A 16,332-nucleotide genomic window follows, 5' to 3' on the forward strand; every position below is an offset into this window, starting at 1 on the left:
TAGGTTTAAATCTCCCACCACCTACTACTAAATAAGAATTTGCAAGTCACTTCTTCTCCACATGTTCCAACTTCATGAATACATCTTTGCCCCAAACAATAGTCTGAATTTTTTTCCCTTAAGTTAATGTATTGCTGAAGTACTGAAGTAATGTATTGCTTACACAAAAACTAATCATGGTCATTGGGAGAAGAATGACGGGGACAATGATCTTATCCATTATAGCAGGGCTTTTCAGCCAGTGGTATGGGTACCATCTGTGGTACATTGGCACCTGGCAGGTGGTACGCGACCATTGTAGAAAAGTGGTAGTGGGGGAGGGGAATGAGCTGAACCGGTAGCAGCATCACACAAGCCTGAGCAAGAGACAGCTGGAGCTGCAGGGCTGTCAGGGCTCAACGGAAGTGCCAGGATGAGCGCCGGGCTCCAGCTGGAGCTCGGCCCTGATCCTGGTGCTCCTGCTAAGCCCAGAAGAAGCTCTGATCAGCTGGAAAGCAGCACTGATCCTGCCGCTTCTGCTGAGCCCAGAAGAAGCACCAATCAGCTGGAATGTTGCAGCATCTCCAGGGTCTTTTGATTTACATTCAGATGCTTGGGAACTGATTCATATTTATAACAGTCACAGTGTCCCAGGATTATGTGAAATGACCAAAACCTGCTGCAACCACCCAGCAGACAGGGGGAATAAAAACCAAACATCCCCACCCCACCCCCACTGCCAATCCTCAACAGAAATGCTCACAACAATGAAAACCTCGGATAGAAGGAAGAGCACCGCTGGGCATGCAGGCAGGTGTTTTGCTTGGCTGTGGCTTGGGGGGGCACTTTTTTCAGTGCCATTGTAACTTCAAACTAAGCGAACAGTTGTAAGTTGAGGACTACCTGTACTTTATCACTTTTTTCCTTTTTTGGGGGGGTCATCAAGCTTTTGACATCTTGCTAGGCGACTGGTGGTACTCAGATGTTGTCATATCTAAAAGTGGTTAAAAGGTTGAAAAGCCCTGCATTATAGAGTATAAATAAAAATTTTGCACAAAGATAATCAGGCAAGTCTGTATTAAAGCTCCCATTAAAGATAGAAGTGCAGGCATTGCAAAAAAAAAAAGTCATGATGTCATCTGAAATATTATTGTATTGGTTTGATATGTACTGATGCTTTGCATAACTTGTAAAAAAAACTAATGTAAGGGACTGCCCACATAAAAGCCATCAGTACATGTAATATTCTAATGGGTCTTGTCTGACATTTGCAGTGTAAAGCACAGTGGGCACTATTTGATTGTTTTTGTTTGTTTACATAAGTATGTCATTTTGTCATATTATTTTTAGCTTTTCATCTATATTATTTTGTAGAATTTTGGTTTGGGGAGAGAAGTTTTAACCAGAATGATTATCTGGTTAAATAGACAATCACGTTTACAAATGTGATTTTGGTACACTGTGGCACACACATCTACTTCACAAGCTGTGCACTAGAAATTAGTCCTAGTGTCTGATCTACAGAGCTTGTCAGGGGAGATTTCAATGCCACACATAATAGTCATGATAGATACATATAGATCCCATGCAATTTTAGAACAGAACATGGAAGCATTGTGACTAGAAAAGAATCTCATTCTCCTTCTTTAACTCTGAAGTGGCCTATTATTTTAAAACCCACCACTGATTGTTGACTCCTAATAGCTCTGTTGAGCTTCAAATCAAGCAGTCCCAAGAGAAATACAGCTATATTATCCCCCTTGTCTGCCCTGCTGCTGCTATTTTCATTATCTCACTTCTGCTCCTCTGTTTTGCTTCACCCTGTTACCTGGAGACATAGCTAAAGCCTGGCCCCATAGTGAAGTGTTAATAGAATTGAGCTGCCTCATGAGCTAAAGGGTGGATGATTATAACATGGAGTGCTTTCATACTGTTGGATTAAAGGCACTCAGATAAAGAACAATCAATGGAGAGTGCCTCCACTTCATTAATTAGGAACTGAATGGCAAGTGAACCACAATTCTTCGGTCAAGACTATTTATTGTACTCTGTTGATGAAACATCACATTATTTATTGGGAATGAACATAAATCCCACACTTTTGATGTTGTTCAGACTGTTTTGTCCAAGAAGCCATGATTTCTATGTTTTCCCTAACATGGATACTACATTGTCTCTCTGGATATATTCATTTTCTTGCGTTGTCTAATCTAATCCTTCCAACTTTCTTATAGGTTGTTCAATTGCTATCTCACTTAGTTCTATGTCTTTTATTACCAATTCTGATCACATCTCTTGTCTCCCTCTATTACTCTTCCTTTACTATTTACTCTTTCAAAGGAGGATGCAATCCTGGTACTTTAGCAAGATATGCCCCTATTAATCAAATAGTATCCAGCTAATGGCTTACAATTGCAAAATATTTTCATATAGATTTATGCCAGTAGAATTCTATCAGTGGAGAAGGCAATGTTGTTCCAAACAGCAAATATCATTTCAGACACAGCAATGTATCCATGCCATGTATTTGATGGGATAACCTCTGGTTATCTTGGTTTACTCTATTTTCCAGATCTTAGAGTCTGCTGGCATAATCGAGAAATAGGATAAAAGCCAAAATTACCAGCATACCAGCAACAGAGATTTGTTCTGCTGGAATACACGGGAACATAACAGGGTTATGGTTTTTTTCCTGAGTAAAAGGAAAAGGAAGCAGGATGAGACATTCTGTTATTGGCTGACAAGCAAATATTTATTGATTGCACTGTTTTCTGTATTTGTTAGTCGTAAATTCCTACTTTGGTTGACTGGTGGTTCTCTGCAACCTGACTGGATTTCAAGCTGGCAAACTTCTTTATGTTAAACAAATGTCTTAATCACTACACTATTGTATACTGTTTGAGTAGTGCAGACAAAGGAAGGTATAGAAATTGTTAGATAGAACCATAAACATTGGTTAGTTAAAGAGGCAGCCCATTCTGTGCAATGGTCCAATGAACTGGTGACCAGCGAGCCTGCAGCAAACAGAAGCATTCTATCTGAAGCAGAGAATAGGACACAGAGCAACGTAAGAAGGGAAACTGAATTTCAGAAGTGGAATAGAGAAACACACCTTGAGATCACTTTAAAGATGAGCTGAAGGTGAAGGATTGATAGAGAACAAGGTTTGCTGGGGCTTTTTTCTTTCCTGGAGATACAATTGTTGGCCTGTTCTGCTGAATAGACAACTGGGCAACACAGATAATCCCAGAAGATGCCCATACAGTTAATCCTAAAAATCAGGAAGGACTTATGCTTCCGGATGTGATATCTAAAGAAGGGAGACCCAAAAGGAAAAAGCAATCACTGGAAGGCCTGCCCATACTGACTACCTGTCTCTGCATGGACAGGTAAGATGAGAAGCAGGGAAATGGTGCTGTGATGGCCATAGTTCAGAGTAAGCATCAACTCAACCCTTTGCCAAAGTGCTGCAAACTAGACAGGAATGTTTAAAGTCAGCTTCAGAAACAACCAGAAGCAGTATAGGAAAGAAGCAAGTTCAGCTGCCATGCAGAATTACCCCAAGTCACATTGTTTTATTGTATCCTTGGACCTGATTTATGATTGTGTCAGTCTGATAAAACATTCTTGGCCAGCTAGGAAACAAGCAGTCTTTCAGAAGCCATTTGAATTCATATTTCCTTATTGAATGTAGACTATATTTCTGGAGGAAAGAAACATTATTTTCCTGAATCATCCTTCAAGTGGTTGGATACCTCATAAAAGTTCTCCTTTCAGAAACACACTCTCCCCCCTCCTCTCTCTCTCTCTCCACCCACACACCCACCCACATACACACACACAAATAACTACCATGACTCTGTCTTTCCATCATTTAATAGATGGAGTTTATTTATGCATCTATCTTGGAAGCTGTGGCAAATGGATATCTGGCTATATGTTTGTCATTTTATTTCTAACAGAATTCATCATTGCCTCAGTCCATTTTATTATCTCATAGTTCTGCCCTGACATCATTATACCTTTGCATTCTCCCTCTGACATCTATCCATCTTATTTTTCATTTGTTCAGATATAGCTGGATGTCTCTGTGAACATATGAATATATTGTTTTCTTATTTGAATATTGCAGTTCTCCAATTTGTCATCCATTTGTGACTCAGAAATGATGAGAAAAGGAACAGTTTCATCACTTAGAAATATTTCCATTGAAAGGCATATATTTCATTGCATTCCTTTACTTTAGTACAATGAATTCACCAGGAGATTCTGTACAATGTGAAAATAGAATCAAATTAGTTATAAAGTTAAGTGTTTGACAATAAACATCTCAACCACGTCATCAGCCTTGTTACTCTTTCTAAGTATAGATCAGCTGCCAGCATGGAGACCCTGTGCTATCCTTGAAAGTTTTCCTGGAGTTTTGCTACTCTGATTTCATATGCTGTTGCCTTCTGCACATGAGGATCACAAAACCTAGGATCTTCATCCCCATTCCAGGCACTTTGAAGCTATATCTAGAATTACCAATACAACCACTATACCAAACAGTGTTTATACATTGTACCCCTGAACTTCAATTCTTCCATCCAAGAAATATTCTTGCCTTCATGTCTTTTCTTTGCCTTTGCTGTCCTGCCTCATATTTCTGAAGCAACATTTTGCAGCAGAACAGATGCATCCCTCTGGAGCTTTATGGAGCCTTTAAACTGGGCAGGGCTAATAATAAAAGGAATGGCAGTAGAAGCAGGGTTATATCTGAAGTAGTTTTTTCTACCTCCTTGCATTTCAGCACCCTCAATGGAATGAAGGAATTAGAGTGGGTTTTTTTTACAATAATTCTTAGAATACTCTTTTTCAAGTTCACCGGGGAATAGTATTTAATATCATTACCCAATAATCCTGACCAAAATCACTACTTCTCAGACCCTAAACATAAAACTATGCTTTTAAAATGAAGATCATTAATCTAGTTATTGATACAGATGTGTGCATATAATCTATAGAAAATTCATGATATTCATTGTTCTGAATCAAATATAAACATATTCCTCTTTAGAGCAACTTTTATTTTAATGAAACTATACCCTGGAAGACAAGGCCTAAATATAAGGAAAAAAAAAAAACAAAACAATGAATTGAAATCAAAGGATTTATTTGTCCAAAAAGTCAGCTTGGGTCAGTATTTTTGTTCTTGGACTTTGGCTCTTGGAAATCTAGAAATGTTATTCCTCAAGGCTAGAAAAGTGAAGTTCTTCATAGGAAACATAGAGATCAGCATCTATAGGAAATCCTGGGCAAAGCAAACCAGATTCTCAGATAAATATTTGTATATAAGACTTTTTGGCTGTAATGAACAGGGAAGTAACATTTCCATAAAACAGATGCAGCCTGAGCTGCATGTCATGGTACAGAGAACTACAATCTGTCTTAAACAGGAGGTGTTTGTTAAATAAGATGAAGACAAATGCTGTCACACACTTTCATACAGTTTGGGTTTAAATCTTGTCTTTTGTGTTCAACAAGAACAGCCCAGCACTGGAATTCACATAGTTGCACAGAAAAAGAAAAAAGAAAAGAAAAAATATTAATGAGGCAGTATCATTAATGAGTGGCAGTCACACTCCTGGAGACTGTGACTTGGTTCTCTGACAGTGTGAGACTACAAAAAATATTTTTGTGATACTATCTCTCCTGCTCATCTTAATACGCACTTACAGATATAAAAATATTCTCAATTGGTAAAAAAAAAAGTAATGCTGTAAGATCTGACCTACATTTGGAGGTTTTATTAATTATCTTTGCTCTAGCTATTTTTTTCTTGGATACACTTTTATGGGAATGCGGTAGGGGCAGTGGTGGGATTCATATATGTGAACAACCGGTTCTCTGTGTGGATGCTGCTTCCAGAAGTCCTTTCGGGGCCTGGACAACAAAAAATTAGCTACCGGTTCTGCCGAAGTGGTGCGAACTGGCTGAATCCCACCACTGGGTGGGGGGGTGTTTTCTTAAGCACTTAAGCTCAGTTTTGGAGGAAATAGGCTGCAAACCAAATGCTCAAAGGCTACTTTTGAATAGCACACCAATTTCATTGCATGTTATTAAATAAGAAAATGTTACAATATTCACATAAAGGAGGCTAATGAAACCACTCAAGGAGATGCTCACCATGAGACTCACAGGCACAAGGAGACCCAACCTATCTCTTTCCCCCTTCTTACCTCTGCCTTTAATCTTTTTTAAAAGTTGCATGGGGCTCCAATAAGGACCATAGCAGAGGAACAAGAAAGAAGAATGGAGGGAGGGAAGGAAAGAAGAAAGGTTTGTTCCTGCTCTCACACCACTAAGCCCTCCATAGCAAGGCTGCAGAAATCTGAACAACCACTAGCAAAAAAAGGAAATATTAAATCCACTTTTTCTTTGCTGATAAGGTACAACTAATAAATCTCTTCCACTGCTATTGCTATTCAGCCAGCTATTGTAATCAGCCTCCTCTTCCATATCTTAGAGTATATATAGGTAGCCAGTTTAATGTGCCTTCCTCTAGTCTATGAGATGGCATAAAATATGACAGGATAAGCTTGCTCTGTCCTGATAGATGGCTTGTATTGTATGTCTCAGATGTGAGGATGATGAGTGGTGCTTTCTTAGGGGACCCCTTTAGATGCAGTAAATCATGAATGCCTTTCTCCTCTCATCAGCAGTTCCACATTCAGTTACTACTCACTGTCCTTCATGATAATATGGAGCCATCCTGACAGCTCTATATTTCTCACTGCTATCTTCCAGGTGGAAAGGAAACACAGCTGCATCAGCTTTGAAGCACCACTTGTCATGTAGATAGGAAGGCTTCCATTGGGAGATAATGGAAAATATTACTTCATAATGGATCAGAAGCCTCCAAAATCCACTGGCCTCAGCCACAAATTAGTGATGAGAGGAAAGCTGCACCATGTGGTTACAAGAGATCTTCAGGCAATATTAGGAAGGTATGTAGAGTTAGGGTTCTGGCAAGAAGTACAATTCATAGTGACTAAAGGAATGGGAAGATGGGCTCAAGAGCAGGGCTTTTCAACCTTTTCAACCTTTTCATCCATTGTACCACTTTTAGGATATGGCAACATCCGAGTACCACCAGTCGCCTAGCAAGATGTCAAAAACTTGATGACCAAAAAAAAAAAAAAAAAAAAAGGAAAAAAGTGATGAAGTACAGTTAGTCCTTTACTTACAACAGTTCACTTAGTGATTGTTTGAAGTTACAGTGGCACTGAAAAAAGTGTCTGCTGAGCAAGATACCTGCCTGCCCGCCCAGCCGCGCTCTTCCTCCTGTCCGAGGTTTTCATTGTTGTGAGCATTTCTGTTGAGGATTGGCGGTGGTGGTGGGGTGGGAGGGTGTTTGTTTTTTATTCCCCCCCATCTGCTGGGTGGTTGCAACAGGTTTTGGTCACATCTGATGACCCTGGACACTGTGACCATCATAAATGTGAATCAGTTGCCAAGCATTTGAATGTAAATCACAAGACCCTGGAGATGCTGCAACATTGCAGCTGATCAGTGCTTCTTCTGGGCTCAGCAGAAGCGCCAGGATCAGCGCCGAGTTTCCACTGAGCCCTGACAGCCCTGCAGCTCCAGCCATCTCTCGTTCAGGCTTGTGCGGTGCTGCCACCGGTTCAGCTCATTCCCCTCCCCCGCTACCACTTTTCTAGGATGGTCATGTACCACCTGCCAGGTGCCAATGTATCACAGATGGTACCCGTACCACTGGTTGAAAAGCCCTGCTCAAGAGTACCAATATAGCCTTGGAGAAAAAACAAAGATGAACTTCCTCCTCCCTTTCTCCTGCCCACTCTCAATTGTAGTGAGAAGGGCACTTGACCTATATTCACCATCTGACAGAAGATTTACTGCCTTTTGAGGAAGAATTTGTAATTTAGTTGCTGAAACTAAACAAGCATAAAGAAAGATGGACTTCATTTAGCAGGAGTTGTGCTAATTCAGCAACAATGGACATAGTGGAGTAGCTGAACTGCTCAGCTGTCTGTCCCTTGTCACATCAGGTAAAGCAGCTGCAGCTGCTTGCCTTGCAGATTTGGGAGCCATGATCTATCAAAAAATGAAAATAGAACCTTATTGGGGAAGACAGTCCCTGTATGACAACCCTTTTCATTAACACAAAACAATGGTCCCCAGTGCCAGCCTGGGGGATTCTGGGAGTTGTAGCCACCCATCTTAATGTTGCCAGGGTTGAGAAACAGCAACCTAGAAAATCCACTTTGATAGTATTTAAATATTCACTTTCATGGTAAGAAATACAACTTTCTATCCTCAGTGGCAGACAGAAAATGCAGTGTTTTTAACTTCTCAGCCTCACTAGGATGAGGTGTAAATGTATTGGCCAATCTCAATCTCTCTAAAGCTCATCTTGCATTGTATTATTAATGAAGATTTCATGCTGGAATTAATTGTACAAGTGAGTGCTAGGTGGGCCTACTAGCTATGCAGAATTAAACCAGAAACATCAGAAAAGGAGAGTAGATTTCCCCTATCAAGACTCTAAAATTAAACTAATTAAGCTGTGGGTGCTGAGTGCAACAAATAATGCGGATGACAAGAGCTGCAAAAAGAAGAGGGTTTCAGAAATAGGACAGAACAATGCAAAGACAACTACAGGCTGAAAAAGGTCACTTGAAGATGCTCTGCTTTGAAGAACTCAGATGAAAAGGGAGAGGGAAAGAAGAGTTATGGATGGACTTTGTGTTCAAATATGTAAAAGCATCCTGCCTTCGCTGGATTTCGAGCTGAAAATCTCACTACAATCACTGCTATGCTTTAGTTGTTGATATTGTTAGCCCAGGAACATTTCCCACCAACTTTTCCTTCATAACTTGCTAATATGCAGGTTGTCTTCCTGCACTCACTTGTTAATAGCTGGAGATGCAAATATGCCCCCCCCCAAGATTCTAAACCAGTGGTTCTCAACCTGTGGGTCGTGACCCCATTTGGGGTCGAACAACCATTTCACGGGGGTTGCCAAACAACGCAGTCCGCCATTTTTTTCCCCTTTTCCTTAGCTGTGCTACTCCCTTTTATTCTGTTGGCTTTTGAAAGCCAATAGAATAGACTCTCTTGAATAGAGTCTAATTCTATTGGCTTTCAAAAGCCAATAGGAATTGTCCAGGCTGTTTCTACCCTGCTGAACCCACCAAAAGTCCCATTCTGCAAACGGTGCTGCACCAGTTGAGTAGTCCTCGACTTACGACCGGTTGAGTAGTCCTCGACTTACGACCAGTTGGGGGTCGCGGCATTAAAAAGGTTGAGAACCACTGTTCTAAACAGCAGAAATGACCAAATGCAGAATGTCTATCAGGCATTTTGTAAATGTCTTAAAAGAAATTTTTAAACATCATCTCTTTCCTACATAAGATTTAGAGAATGCATTCAACATATAAAAGTACGAGAATGGCAGCCTAAACCCAGATTGAGGACCCTTTTATTGTTGCTCTGGATAACACTGTTAGGGTTCTTGTAGAAAAGCCCTTATTCATCTCATTGGAAAAGCACTGTAATTTCCAGTTTAGTCTGTATACAGAACTTTCCCAGTCAATTCCTATATCCAAACCTGAGAAAGTATATACACTTCTCAGATCACTAATAAAATATGGTTTGAGGTTATCTTTGAAACAATAGTAAACATTAATCAGTTAACTGGCAAAAAAGATAAAAGGAGGCAAACACACATACAGCAGGAAAGAATTTATATTATATTTCTATATCAATTTGTATCAAAAGTCAGAAAACTTTCCAGAGTCTCTGGAAACAAAACTGTGAGTTATTAGCATGGACAGACTCAAAACAGCGAGCTTTGGTTATTCTAGCTTTAACCTTTTTTTTTTTTTTTACATAAGAACAACAGAATAAAAATGGAAAGTAGGATACCAGGTTATTCTTGCTTTATTCTGTTCTTTGAAGGAAAATTCCAGTGGCTGTAGATGAAATACCCCTTAATGGGTTGCTAGAAGTGGATTGTTCTTTCTTGGAGTTTGAATTTCAGGGAAATTCTTGGAATGTCACCTTAGTGATGTTGCCTAGTCTTTCTTAAACCAACCAGCCCTATATACTATATATTGAATGACCTTGCTATTCCTTGTAGAACAGTTTCTGTTCCCAACATCTATATTCATTCAATAATTCATGAACATGCTGGAATGAGGCTCTTCTGAAGAGAAATGTGGAAGTGGGCAACCTGCCCAAATTCAGTCTCTCTGTTTCCCTGAAGAAATCCTATTGAAGTGACAGGAACAATGGCTGATAAATTGTGCTTTTTGCTATATTTTGACATAAACCATAGGGTAGCTATTCATTTTGGTACATTTCAGCTGCACTGAACATCAACAGAAACCCCAGCTTAGTCCACAAAATTTTGCCAACACTTTGGATTTGAAGACCTGTTTGTCAAAATAACCACACCAGTGCTTTTTTTCTAAAAAAAAAAAAAAAAAAAGTGCCAGAACTCACATATGTCATACAACCCCCCTTGCCTACCCTACAAGGTTCCATCCAAAAAAGGTGCCGAAACTCCGTTCTGGGCATTTTATGAGAAAAAAAAAACCCTGAACTTCACTAATGAAAGACTGCACTTGGTCCTCTCTTGGTGAGCATATAGTTTTGGAGACTTCACAATCTGCGATGATTCCTAATACTGTATATTTAGAGAACAGTTGCTTAAGATAAGAATATCAAAACTAATTAATGTGTTGAAATCTGTCTTCTATTTCTGTGTTTCCATCTTATCCTTAAGGCGCTTGAAAAACCCTTTTTCTGGCCTCTTGAATTATGATATGTGGGAATGACCTTAGGAGACGAAGCAAAGAGATGCTGCTTAGAAAATGCTCAGATAAGAGGAAGCATAACCCACAGTTCCATAGTGAATGGAGCAAGAGACTGAGGAGGGACCCGCCCCCTAAATTATAGGGCTGTAATGCTGACAGTGGAAGAATTGTACCATCAAACATCTGTTAATATAGCTTTACAATGAAGTAAAATTAGCTTCTCTGGTCTACTTGTAAGGTTGACATGAATTTACAAGAATGTCCAAGACCCTGTCATCCCTCTATTGCTTCTGTGGCTGTTCTCCAGCTATTCAGCTTCCTAGTCTGAAGAGCATCACAGGAGTAGTACCTTCATGCTATCCCCCTTTGGCATTTGATTGGTATGAGAAGCAGGAAAGACTGCAGAAATATGATTCTAAGTAGGAAACGGGACACTTGACCACTCATCAGCCATCAAATAACTAAAGGATATGGGACCTCACACTCTGCCACCAAGAATTTCACCAAAACGTTTTCATTTGGGGCTGAGTGGGGGAGAAGAACCAATTTCATTTTCATCAAATCAAAGAAGAATGAGAAACACAGAGGAATTTTTACCACAATGTAAACTCAATTTCTTATCACATGTTGCTTTATTGGTCAATATCCAAAGGTGCACATATGCTCAGGAGTTGTTGTTTTTTAACTGCCTTTTAGCCATTTAGCCTTTGAAACTGTTCTGGACAGCGTGGAGGAGAATTATCTTCAAGAAATACAACTCCAAAACACTTTGGCATGCATAAGCAGAACAAGAAACAGCTCCTAAAGTCAAATGTGTTTATTCTTTCGTCCTTTGGCTGAATACTGTAAGAATCTTTCATATGCTTAGGTTAAATGACTGCATGTGCATTATTCTCTCGCATTTCATGTTGCTAAACCATGCCATAAGCAGAGACAGATATTTTCCAAAATTTGAACTGGATTAGGCAATGGCAGTAGCTTCAAAGAGCCACAACCCATCACAGAGGCTGAAGCTTTTATCTGCCTAGCCCTTTTCCATATTTCCGTATCTAAAAACAACAAAACACAGGGTACAGTCATCCTGCAAAGCAAGGCATCTAGCTCCAGAATTTTCTTTAATTCCAAGAATGTCCCATCATCTCTAAAGAGGTTTTTAGATAATAAAAAGAAGGAATTGCCATTGCTCAGTATATGGTCTGTATGTATGAATAAAAAAATGCAAAGATGCTATGGAGAGAAAGATTAGGAATGGAAAGATAGAGTGGAAAAGAGCAAGTTTACCAGTGTGTCTTCTTGAGAATTGATATTTGTGATTGATCATACTTAGCGTGTCAAGGGTGCTAAGGTATTTATTTTCTTTAAGTTTCTACAATACACTCTTGAAGTATCAAACTGACTCAGATCATTGCTAATTCTGCTATAGCATCCTCCTCTTTGTTCCTGCCATTCATTCCTTTTTTCTAATATTTCTTTCTTGTAATTTCCTCAGGGCAGGGACCTGTCCTATGCAAAATGCAAAAGACCCATGTAATAATGATGACTATCTTTGTCAGGATAAAGCTCAAAAGTAGTTGCACGTCTTTCATGGGTTTTTCTATTATTGTATTTAGAGAACTGTCCACAGACTCCTACTTTATTGACCACCAAAATCACTTTATCTGTTTTACATTCAGGACAAGTCAAAACATTTCCTACCTCATGTTGTGGATTCATTAGCTCAGGAAAAACGTGATTTAGAGGGGGGTAGGCTTGAGGTGTATAAAAATGTACACCAGTCATGGAAAATAAGGTGACCAACTTTTTTACAATGAAAAAGAGGACACAAATAAATTGAAGAAAAAAATATCATAAAAGCTGGCCCAGCCCATGGAAGGTCAACTACCTGCCGCGCCCCTGCCCGCAGCCGCCCCACCAGCACCGTTGCCCCACCATGTAGAGCAGGCCCCGCAGCTCCCAAAGCACCAGCTGTGCCGGCTCCGGCCCACGGGGGCAGCCTGCTGTCGACACACCCTGTCTGCAGCCACCCGCCAGCACCACTGCTCATCCTGCGCAGCCCCGTGTAGAGAGGGCCCCGTGGCTCCCACAACACGGGGGGAGCCAGCCGCTGCCGCCCCTCACACCCCAACCCGCAGTACCCCCGTCACCCCTGCCTCTTGCGCCCACACTCATTATTGCCCTAGCAGAGCCGAAGATCAAGAGAAACTTACCGCTCCAGTGTCCACAAGGTATCTTCGGAACTAACTAGGACAGTGGTGGCAAACCTTTGGCATGGGTGCCAGGGGCGGCACTCAGAGCCCTCTCTGTGGGCATGCACACCATCACCCCAGTCCTAGGTCTTCAGCTGGGTTTTATAAAACCTTTTTGCTTTAGGCCTCCGCCGCCATGTGCAAAAAAAAAAAAGGTTCAATCAGTCAATTTCAACTTCTCATGGGAAAAAAAAGATCTTGAAAAGTTGAAATTGATTAATTGAACTTTTTAGTCCCACCCAGTCTGCCGTTATCACCACAGCCACGCCCACCCAATTGGCCACATCCACCCAATTGGCCCACACCCAGCCAATGGGCCACTCCCACCCAGCACTCAACGATGCATAAGTGGGTTTTGGGTTGCAGTTTGGGCACTCAGTCTCTAAAAAATTTACCATCACTGAACTAGGAGATGGTGTAGTTGGGTAGCAGGGAGGGGTGCAAAGTTCCTGCCAATTCACCTTTGCTGCAGACAACTTGCATGTGCAAAGTTTGCTGGCCGGGTGTTTTGGCGCACTCAGCAGCAATTCCTATTGGATTTTGAAAGCCAATAGGGGGAGTAGCACAGCTCATGCAAAAGTTGAAAAAAACCCATCAAAAAAAGATGCCGGAACGCCGTTCTGAGCGTTCTATGAGAAAAAAAAAAGCCCTGCAGATTAGTATTCAAATATCAAAAAGGAGAACATGTAGGAGAACACTTTTCGAGGGAGGAAAGACCTTACAAAAGGAGGACTGTCCTCCCTAAAGGAGGACAGTTGGTCACCTTATAAACCACACTAGAATTAGTGGTCATCCTAGAAAGTTGCCTGGAAGAGATTTCAGAAAGAACTTTATGAGTGCATAATTAATCTGTGGAATTAATTACCATCAGATGTAATGCTAATGCCCCAAACATGGATGGTTTTCAAAAGACTCTGGAAGTCAGATCAGCTTAGGGGTGGCATCATGAAGACTCAATATTATCTCCAGGCAAGGGGCATCAAACACCAGTTGCAGGGGAATTGTTTATGCTTGTAAACATCCCAGGGATATCTGGTTAATCACTGTAAGAAACAAAATGCTGCACTATGCAGCAGGTTTTTGCCTGCTGCAGCAACTATATTTTTATGTACTTATGAAGAGCAGACGCCATCCTCCTTGTCAAGTTATTTATTTACATTAGATTAATCAAGTTGTTTTGATCCCTCTGAAAAAGAAATCTATCAAGCCTCTCTCCTTCTTCATGGCATTAGGGAATTTTGGCAGCACCCTTTCAGGTAGGAAACTGCTGAGGGCTATTGCTTTCATGACCTAAGAATGACACTCCTTAACAATACTTTATATTATTATTAGCACTCTCTTTAAGTCATGCCAGACAGCTCTTATTTATGGAACATTTCTTCACAGCAATCGCAAGATGTGTCAGTTCCACCTACAGTCTTCCATATCATCTGCAGTGATTAGCAAGGTGCTGATGGCATGCCTCAAATCCCTTCTTAGAAACAAATTAGAATCCCATCCAGTGCAGTTTCTTTCTCCCACCTAGGAGCACACACCCTTTGAGTGTGCAAATGCATCAGAGAATCCACTTGTCAGTTTGCTGTTTCCTGTGGTTAATTTATTTTAGCAGTTTTTATTTTGGGCAATATTTAATACTCAGCCATGCAAACATTTTCAATTCTTTTAAAAGGAATAATGAACTTTGAATACACCAGGGTTCCCAAAAACTGCTCATACACATTATTTGCTATGAAGGCAAATATTTATTTTTTCTTTCTATGAAAAATATCCAGAACAAGGACATGTTTGTTATTTTCTTCAAAATGAAATACATTTGCATATTACCTGCATTTTATCCACTGATGTATCTATAATGTATACTCAGTGTAGATATGCACTACATAATTGCCTGAACCAGATGTCCCTCTTTTATCTTTTACATTATTCTTGTTGACTCTCCTTGCTGTGAGTCACAAATTCAAGATATCTATGTTAGAAGAGCCCTGGCAAGCAACAGAGAGAAGCAATCTGTTTCAAGGAGAGAGGCAGATTACAGGAGGACTCATTATCTTTAATGTAGGTCCTGCATTTGGCAAAAGTTACTTATTAAGGAGGGGAAGAGCTCAATCAGAATCCTACCATACCTGGATCTTTCATAAAGATACTCAAAGCACTCAAGTCAGGTTTTCTTGTTTCTATAGTACAGGTACTCCTCAACTTACAATAGTTCGTTTAGTGACCATACAGTGGCACTGGAAAAAGTGACTTATGACTGTTTTTCACACTTAGGACTGTTGCAGCATCTCTATGGTCACTTGATCAAAATTCAGACACTAGGCAACTGACTCATATTTATGATGGTTGCAGTGTTCTGAGGTCATGTGATCCCCTTTTTCAACCTTCTGACAAGCAAAGTCAATGGGGAAGCCAGATTCATTTAACAACCATGTTACTAATTTAATATTGGCAATGATTCACTTAGCAGCTATGACAAAACTCACTTAACAACCGTCTCACTTACCAACAGAAATTTCGGGCTGAATTGTGATCGTAAGTCAAGGATCACCTGCATGACATTGATATGAAAGATTTGTATTAAGTCTCAAGGCCTTCGTTAGTTTCAATAGCTTGAGCTATTCAAAGTTCTTCTCTAAGTTACACATGAAGTCTGGATACACCTTTCTCTTCATCAGACTCAAATAAATGGTAAGGCACAAGTAAATGATAAAGCAATCCTCTTTATTCACATTTATAGATTTTGAGGGTCAATTTGGTGCTGTGCTGATCTAGAAAACAGGAGAAGGTGAGTTGTAGATCTCCCTTAGATATTTAAACCAACTGGGTGACTTTGGGCCAGTCACTCCTTCTCATTCCAACACATCACAGAGGATTGTTGTCATTGGAAAATAGGGGGCAGGTGTATTGGATATATAGAACTATAGGGCAACTCCACATCATAGCCTAAATTGCCTGCCTCCCATGCTGCTCCTGGATGTTTGTTAAGCTGACTTCATAAATTCCAGTCTGGAATGCAGTTGGTTGATGTCTGGGATGGATTGGTGCTCAGTCTGGCCTATGGCCACCTCAAGACTTGATTGGTCATTCTGTTTCTCATCCATGCCTGAAAGGCAGGTCTCAATGGCTAGCTCCTGTGTAAACTGATCTACCTGTCTTTTCATTTGGGGAATTGTTCCCTTCTTACTAGTCCCAGTGCCTGACCATTGCTTTCCCACACAAAGGCATGTAAAGATGCCTTCCCCTTTCCTGCTCTCCTTTGACATTAACAGGGACTCTTTCTA

This window comes from Crotalus tigris, unplaced genomic scaffold, assembly GCF_016545835.1.
Source record: "Crotalus tigris isolate CLP2741 ecotype Arizona unplaced genomic scaffold, ASM1654583v1 scf7180000017550.10884619, whole genome shotgun sequence".
NCBI classification, from domain to species: domain Eukaryota; kingdom Metazoa; phylum Chordata; class Lepidosauria; order Squamata; family Viperidae; genus Crotalus; species Crotalus tigris.